This window comes from Trichosurus vulpecula, chromosome 1 (assembly GCF_011100635.1).
Source record: "Trichosurus vulpecula isolate mTriVul1 chromosome 1, mTriVul1.pri, whole genome shotgun sequence".
NCBI lineage: Eukaryota > Metazoa > Chordata > Mammalia > Diprotodontia > Phalangeridae > Trichosurus > Trichosurus vulpecula.
This window is the reverse complement of record NC_050573.1, coordinates 398,539,742-398,548,404: the sequence shown is the minus strand read 5'-3', so window position 1 is coordinate 398,548,404 and position 8,663 is coordinate 398,539,742.

The window sequence follows — 8,663 nt, the reverse complement described above, 5'->3', positions numbered from 1 at the left end:
CAGGTTCTGGCACATGGAAGCTAGACCTTACATTCTCATGAAACAGTAGCTTAGTCTAACACTGAAGAGAGAAATCTTGATGACCTAGCTTTTATACAAGAGTTGGGGGTGCAGGGGTTGGGGAAGGGATTTGTCATGTTCTAATGACTTTTCCGGAAATTGAGTCCAGGAAGCGTTTTGAGTAACTGAATGTCTAAATTCCAAATCATCCCTTGATTTTTGAAGCTCTAAGGTGAGAGAGAAGATGACAACAATTGAGATGGAACTTCCTCGACCAAAAGACTAAACTGTAGGAGAAAGAGCAGGGGCTTTGGTATTTATGGGGGTTGGAGCTGTAAGAAGCACCAAGACTCTCAGGATCTACATGCCAGGCAATTTGGCAGATTCAGGGAAGGTCCATCAGGAAGTGACTCTTTGATCTTGTGGACTGCTCATCAATGAATATAGCATAGTTGTTTAAGAGTCTTAACCTTTTTTAAGCTTACATTCTTCATTTATAAGACAAAGGGATTAGACTGGCATCTGAGAGCTGTTCTAGCCCTAGCTCTACAATACTATGAAGATAATTCAAGGTTGCTTTTACTAGGACTCTTAATGTAGCAATATTATTCTAAAATATTCTCAAGGCCTCATAATCATTCAATTTCTGTTTTTTCTTTAAATGTTTTTCTTTAATTTTTTATTGATATCTTTTGTTTTAATATCATCTTTATTTCTAACTAGATATCTCCCTCTTCTCCTATCCATTGAGCCAGTTTATAACAAAAAAAGAAGAAAGTTGATCAAAACTAACCCAATCTCCCTTTTAAAAATTAAAGAAGAGAACATTTCTAGACCAAAATCCTGCCTTTCAATTGGGTTGCAGTTTTTCAAAAGGATCTTTACATGATCCAGACCTAGGCCCATCATGTAATATTTCTGGCATTTGACTAGGTAGTCTTAGTGCTGGGGTTTGGCACCCTTCCAAAGGATTTTTTTTTCAAGTTAGGAATAGACAGTGGGTGACTCTAGTCTGGGGAATCAGGTGAGAGAAGCAACGGTACAAACATCCAATCTCTACATACCACAGGTAACATATAATTCTAAAAGGTTTTTTTCTGATTTACAAAATCACTCTGATAACCACTGCAAATTTATATCCTTTCTGTATATAATTATTCAAGGACTTCCTCCATCTACATTCAAAGCATGTGTATCTGCTTTCAAGAGCATTGGAGATATTATGCCACAGACTTTCAAAGCAATGTCAAAGACCTTACCAAACGAGCCGAGGAAGGGCAGCATTGTACTAGGTTTCAAAGGGACTATTTTGAAGGAAGTAATAGTTATTTACAATATAAGTTCTGATTTTTTTTTAAAAAGTCAGGCACATTAAGTAACAGTCACAACTTGTTCTGTGTATGCTTTAGAACAACCAATGTTCTGGGCATGATGGTGTATCCCCTACTGCTAGGGAGGCAGAGGCTGGTCACTTGAACTCAGGAATTCTGAGTTGCAATGGGTTAAGGTAATCAGATATCCAAACTAAGTCTAACACCAATATAGTGAGCCTCTTGGGAAATGAGGTGGCCTGCCAGGCTGCCTAAGGAATAGTAAACCAGTCTAGGTCAGAAATGGAGTAGGTCAAAGCTCTTGGGCCAATCAGGATTGGCATTGGGCAACTGAATGGCAACTATACTTCTAGCCTAGGTTATATAAGGAGATTTAACTTAACAAATAATAATCATAAGTAAAACTTAAAAACAAACCAAAGGGATCAGGAGGAGTGGGTGCACAGATGAGTCCTACAGAAATACAGCATCACAGAATTTGAGAGTTAGAAGGGGCCTTAGCAGCCACCTAGTCCAATCTTGCCAGAAAAGTAATGGTCCCACCATACTATCTCAGATAAAACTTGGTAGGATGGTTTGAAAAATGTTCCCTAGCCAGCACATACATGTATTTGAGTTACCCCATGATTATTCTTTGGGCTTGACTCTACTATACAATTGCTACTCCACAGAGCTCCATTGGACTCATCCCAGGAAATGTGGCAACAACAAGGTAAAAGTAACTCTCCTCTTGTTCCTCACCTCACTTGATATATATATATATATATATATATATATATATATATATATGTATATATATATATATGTACATATATATATATATATATATTCCTGAAAACCTTCACATAAATCAGAAGTTGTCAAATTGAATAGAAATTTTTAATTCTTTGTTTTTGAGAATTTTAAGGTGTCTTTGAATGAATCCCCTTTTAAAGTGAAAAAAAAAAACAGACCCTAATTTATTTTTTTAATACATCTGGATTTTATTTTTTTTTTAAATCAGTGTGCTTTTATTTCCTACTGGGGGGAACCAAAGCTGGCTTTCCCAAGTTGTGGCCTTAAAACCAGTAATGGCTCCATGGACCTGCTGTCTAGGTCCAGTGGACCACATCAGGGTTATCCTAGTAACCTTGCTAATGTCCTTTTCTATGTTATGACCTTTGAGTTTCCAGATAGACTTACTAAACACTTTTAAAATCTTTCCTTTGACCCATAAAAATGTGCATGCTTTTTCTTCATCTATATATGATGATTTTAAAAGTGAAGGCATACTAGCCATAATATACTTGACTTAATATTTTTGTGAATTTTTCCATACCAATACTATACAAAAATTTCTCATGAATTTATTGTCAACAAGTGTAGTAAGAGGCTCCACAGAGCTCCAAGGAGATTTCACAATCACAAAGTACACTGCATTATGAATAAAACACCTTACTGGCATTTCAGGTTGCCTCCAAAAAAACCTCTGAAGCACATTCATGATAAACTTGGGCTACAAATGTGATGAGCCAATGATATATAGCAATGCATGTCAAGTAAATGCATATCAAAACACGCACTGTGTTCCATTTTTGTTAAATGTACTATCTCCTGATACACTAAATAAATTCTCAGTTACAAAACCAGGTGACTATAGCATTGTTTACTTTACATTAAAATAACCCAAGCGCAGGACATAGCCAGGTACCACAGGTCCTGGGAGTGAGGTTCCCAACCTAAAATAACAAACAGATCACTATGCTATTTTAGCACATAGTTGAAACCTAATAAATGCTGATTTTTAAAAAAAATGTAACTTAATTTATTGTATTTGTTAGTTTGTTGGCTTTTGACAAGGGGTTAGTTAATACAGTCAGTCCTCAACTTTTGAGGTGCTAATGTTCCTAGAAAAGTTCCTGTGCAAAAGTAAAAAATGCAAATGTTGATCCATTGAACCTATGGCGAATAGGAGGTTAGGTTCCTGCAACCACCAAAAACTAATCTTTCACTAGAGATTTCTGAAAATTCACTTTTCTGCATATAATTCTTTATAAGAAAACATTAATTTTTATAATGTACACTTTTCCCCCAACACAATACCCATGAAACAACCCATAAAATGTAGTACATAAAAATAAAATTGCTGACAAGCAAAACATTTTTCTCACTAGCAATTCCCTAGATTTTTGTGACTTTTTGTGCTAACATCTCAATAAGAAAACAAACATCGATTTCAGACAATATTCACTTTTCATAACACATGAAATCTACAGTACCGTAAATACTGTATAGGAAATACAAATTTTAAAACTAAAACTTCTTTTTAACCTCAATCTTACCTTCTACCATGTCAGATGATGGTATGAAGCCTGTATTTTATACTGCTGTAAATGCCCTTTGAAAACCTAGGGAGAGGTTGATGGGTCTTTAGTTGCTGCTGTTGGAAGACACCAAGACTGGTGAGGTCTTAACATCACCTCTTGACACTTGGCCCTTCATGGTGCTTGATCAGAACAGCAGGGGCATAACCACAACACAAAACTTAAGTTTTAAAGACAAACAATGAAAATATGCAACAAATGCATGGGGAGCTCTTTATTTTACAAGAGTAGGGTGAACAAGAACAGTGAAGCCCCTAGTAGCATACAAGCTGCTCCCCAAACTTGGGTGGGTCGTGCCTTTAATTTTTTTTTTCTCTCTGCTGTGCATAGAGGCATGAATGTGCACAGCTGCCAATGCAAAAGTGAAAATAAGGTTACCAATAAAATCATACAAATGCTTGAAGTTGAGCAAGTTAAACATGTGAATGTGGAAGATTGACTGTAATTGTATCAATATGGAATTTGGGGAAATGGGAGACACTAGAAAGGAGAATGAAACCCTGCTAGAAGAGAGGAAAGAATTGATAGGCAATCTTTAACTACTTAATAGTAGTGTGCTTCAGACTAGCTTTGTTTATATATAGTCTTTCTCCTCTCTTAATTTCTCAGCTTCAGATATTTTCTCTGACTTTGAAGCATGAGACTAAAATACAAACATTATCTGGGAAAGGGCAGAATATACAAACTACCATTAAGGGATTAAAACTGAGTGTTTTTAGTATGTAAAAATGATTGTAAATGCAGGCAGGAATGTCACATTTTTTGAAAAATTACAATTGCATATAAGCATAAGGCTAATGGAAATATGCATGATGGATATAAGGAGGCTATAGAATATTACTAATGACATATGCTAGAGAAATGGCATAAAAATATGAAGAATTTGTACAATTAGAAAAGGAAGTGGTCAGGTGTTCTTAACTAGGTCTGTCTCAAGAGAGTCCCCTGGCAGTTTTGATTTGATACTGGAATGAAATGAAACACTCATAGGTCATTTAATAGTGAACACAAGGAGATTTACTAGACCATAGCAGGAGAGGGATATTCTACAAGAAACTACATCAAGAAAACCTTGAGTTGATTTAGTTGAGCATCAGAGAGCACCTGGGGCTACTCCTGTCAGTTTTGTACTTAGGTAGCTGTGTGAAGTGATGTTAATATTGCCTGAGCCTTTAGTCTTCTCAGCCAACCAAGTCCAAGATGACTAGCCTAGCTTACATGAGGGGCAGATATTAGGGTATTACTCCCATCACTGCAAATTATGTGGTGGGGAGAGAGAGACACAGAAAGGGGGTGGGGGAGGTATCCTTGAAATACAAATACATACATACATACATACATACACATATATATACACACATACATATACATATATACACACATAGATACATAGAAAGGCCTCTAGTGCATTGGGTAGATACTACTATATGGAAGATTTATGGAAAGATGTGGATAAGAATCACACAGGATAAAAAGGTATGGTTAGATTGCAACTTATACCAATGTTTGTCATCATTAAGAACACAGATCCCATCAAATTATTCAATCAAGTTATTAATCATAGAACTAATACTATTAGTTTAATTATGAGGCAATATGACCTAAAGGAAACAGCAAAATGCCTACTTGAAAAAGCACTAACTTTTAGGTCTCCACCAAATGAAGAACAGTATCTTCCAATCTGCCTTACAGACTTGATGTGAAGATAAAATGAGAAAATGGGTATGAAAACATTTTGAAACATTAAAACCAATAAACAAATTCAAGCAATCATTATTTTTTTAATTGGGAAAAATAATTTTTTTTGTTTTGAATATTTAATATTTTTCTCTTTTCTCTCTCTTTTAAAATTATTTAATATTTTAGTTTTCAACATTGATTTCCACAAGATTTTGAGTTACAAATTTTCTCCCCATTTCTACTCTCCCCCCCCACTCCAAGATGGCATATATTCTGATTGCCCCATTCTGATCAGCCCTCCCTTTTGTCACCCCATTGCCCCTCCATCCCCTTTTCCTCTTACTTTCTTGTAGGGCAGGATAGATTTCTATGCCCCATTCCCTATATAGCTTATTTCTCAGTTGCGTGCAAAAACAACTTTCTTTTTTGAGCATCTGCTTCTAAAACTTTGAGTTCCAAATTCTCTTCCCCCTTCCCTTCCCATCCACCCTCCCTAAGAAGGCAAGCAATTCAACATAGGCCACACATGTATCATTACATAAAACACTTCCACAATACTTGTGTTGTGAAAGACTAACTATATTTCCCTCCATCCTATCCTGTCCCCCTTTATTCAATTTTCTCCCTTGAACCTGTCCCTATTCAAAAGTGTTTGCTTTTTATTACCTCCTCCCTCTATCTGCCCTCCCTTCTATCATCCCCCCATTTTTATCCCCTTCCCCCTACTTTCCTGTGGGGTAAGAAGAATTTTGGGTTTTTGGAGCTCTTTTGATATTTGGGTTAGTCTATTTTTTAAGGTGTTCTTTTCTTTAGTATTTTTTTGGGTCTCCTTTAGCAAGTCATTGACTGGTTTTTCATGGTTTTCTTGCATCACTCTTATTTCTCTTCCCAATTTTTTCCCTACTTCTCTTACTCACTTTTCCAAATCCTTTTTGAGCTCTTCCATGGCCTGAGGCCAATTCATGTTTTTCTTGGAGGCTTTTGATGTAGGCTCTTTGACTTTGTTGACTTCTGGCAGTATGTTTAGATCTTCTTTGTCACCAAAAAAAGATTCTAGAGTCTGAGCTTGCGTCCTTTTTCGCTGCCTGTCTATGTTCCCAGACAACTACTTGACCTTTGAGCTTTTTGTCAGGGTATGATTCCTTGCAGAATAGAGAGTGCTTTGTCCCGAGCTTTAGGGGCTGCACTGCTGTTTTCAGAGGTACTTCTACTCCACTGTCACTGCAAGCTCTGCCACAGCAGCACTCCTCTTCCCCTAAGAACCGCCAACCAGGACCGAGATCCAGATCCAAGCAAGGCAAACCGAGAACATGCCTCACCAGCAAAGCACTCCTTGCACTCCTGCTCTGATCTGCCCACCACTTAATTCCTCCTATCGTGTGAGCCAGGGACTTGGGAAGCAGCTGACTCTGGAGCTCTGGAAGCAGCTGCAGGAGCTTCCTATTGCTGCCACCACCACCACCCACCTCCGCCACCCCAGGGCTGAGGCTGGACTGCTCTCACCCCAGTAGAGCAATTTTCCCACTAACCTGCTCCATGGCCTTTGGTGTTTGTGGGTTGAGAAGTCTTGTAACTTCCAGAGCTCAATGATTCATGGCCCTCAGGCCTGCTTCAGCCCACTCCTGCTCTGGTCTCTCCTGGTGCAGCCCACGCTGGGCTATGCTCCACTTCTAGGAGAGCCCAACAGACCCTTCCCAGAGACCATCCAGGCTGTCCTGGGCTGGAGACCTGCTTCCATCTGCTATTTTGTGGGTTCCGCAGCTCTGGAATTTGTTCAGAGTCATTTTTAAGAAGTGTTTGGAGGGATTTGGGGGAGAGCTTAAGCAAGTCCCTGCTTTCCAACTGCCATCGTGGCTCTGCCCCCCAGGAAAAAAAAAACTCAAGCAATTGTTATTAATAAGATTGTTTTATAATCACATCGAAAGAGGATTGGAATGGGGACAGAACACAAGACTGCTAAGTTTTGAAAGGAGAGTCAAAATGTACAGTATGAGGCAATGAATGGAAAAGGCTGGCAACAGATCCAAGGAGGGCAGTCAGGTAGGAGAGTCGTGTGGTAAGAGGACATTTGGGGACTGGGCTGGAGGTGGTGGGTTTGGAAAGAGTGGGGTTGAAAAGGAGAAGAAAGGTCAGTGACTAGAGGTTTGGCTTTGTATATTTAACAATTTTTCATGGGGTCAGCCCTGTTCAGTCAGCAAGCAATTTTAAAGCACCTACTATGTGCCAGGCACTGAGGTAAAGTGCTAGAGATACTAAGCAGGCCTGCCTTAATGGAGTTTACATGCCAAAGTTTAAAGATCCTGGATTGGAAAAAGAGAACAGTAAATAATTGTACAGTAACTTTGTCTATGTTTCTGCTTTAATGTATTTTTCTCCTGGTATAACATCGTAGCATTCACCTTTTACAATAGCATTAAACCCTCTAACAATTATGTCCGATGCAGAAGGGAGGACCTCGGGTATTTTTTTTTTCTTACAAGATTTTAAGAGAATTCTCCCCACCTCTCAAACCAACCAATCAGAGAGCTAGATTAAAAGATTAAAATGTACTACCATACTGCCACCTAGTGAAAAGTTCATTAAAAAAGAGAGAAAGGAGCCAGAACAATCTTTGAGCAAACTCTCTGTTGGATTCCAAATGTAGATCTTAGGTGTTGCTAACTGTCCAAACTGACCCGTGCAGTGCTTGGACTCTATCAAAGTGGGGGTGTAAGGCAAAGATGGGGGAGGTAAGATGAACAGAACTGGGGGGAATTTAAAGTTATTACCAAGACACATCATTTTTCCAAATGTCCACCCTCAACAAAAGTCACAATAATTTTACTTATATTTATATTATACTTATATTTCCTTATTTTATATTTATATATGTGCATATGAATATGTATATGTATGTGTGTATACATGCATATGTATTGTGTGTATACACACACACACACACACACACACACACACACACACACATATATATATATAATCTTCCTTTTCCTTGGAAATTCTTCAAAACTGAAGGAGTTTTAGAGTGGTATAATAGATACAGGAGTCAAGAAGATCTAGGTTCAAGCCTGGCTTCTGACAGCAACTTTGTGACCATCTCATATTTGCCAGGGATGTCACCAGAAAATTCCCTGCAGTGATAAAAATCATAGATCCGAATCAAAAATTCTGATTCATTTGACAAGCAAAATCTAAGTGGTTAAATCTCAATTACCCAAATGTTTGCTGTTGTTGCATTGTTTCAGTTGTGTCTGATTTTTTTATGAACTCATCTGAGATTTTCTTCGCAAAG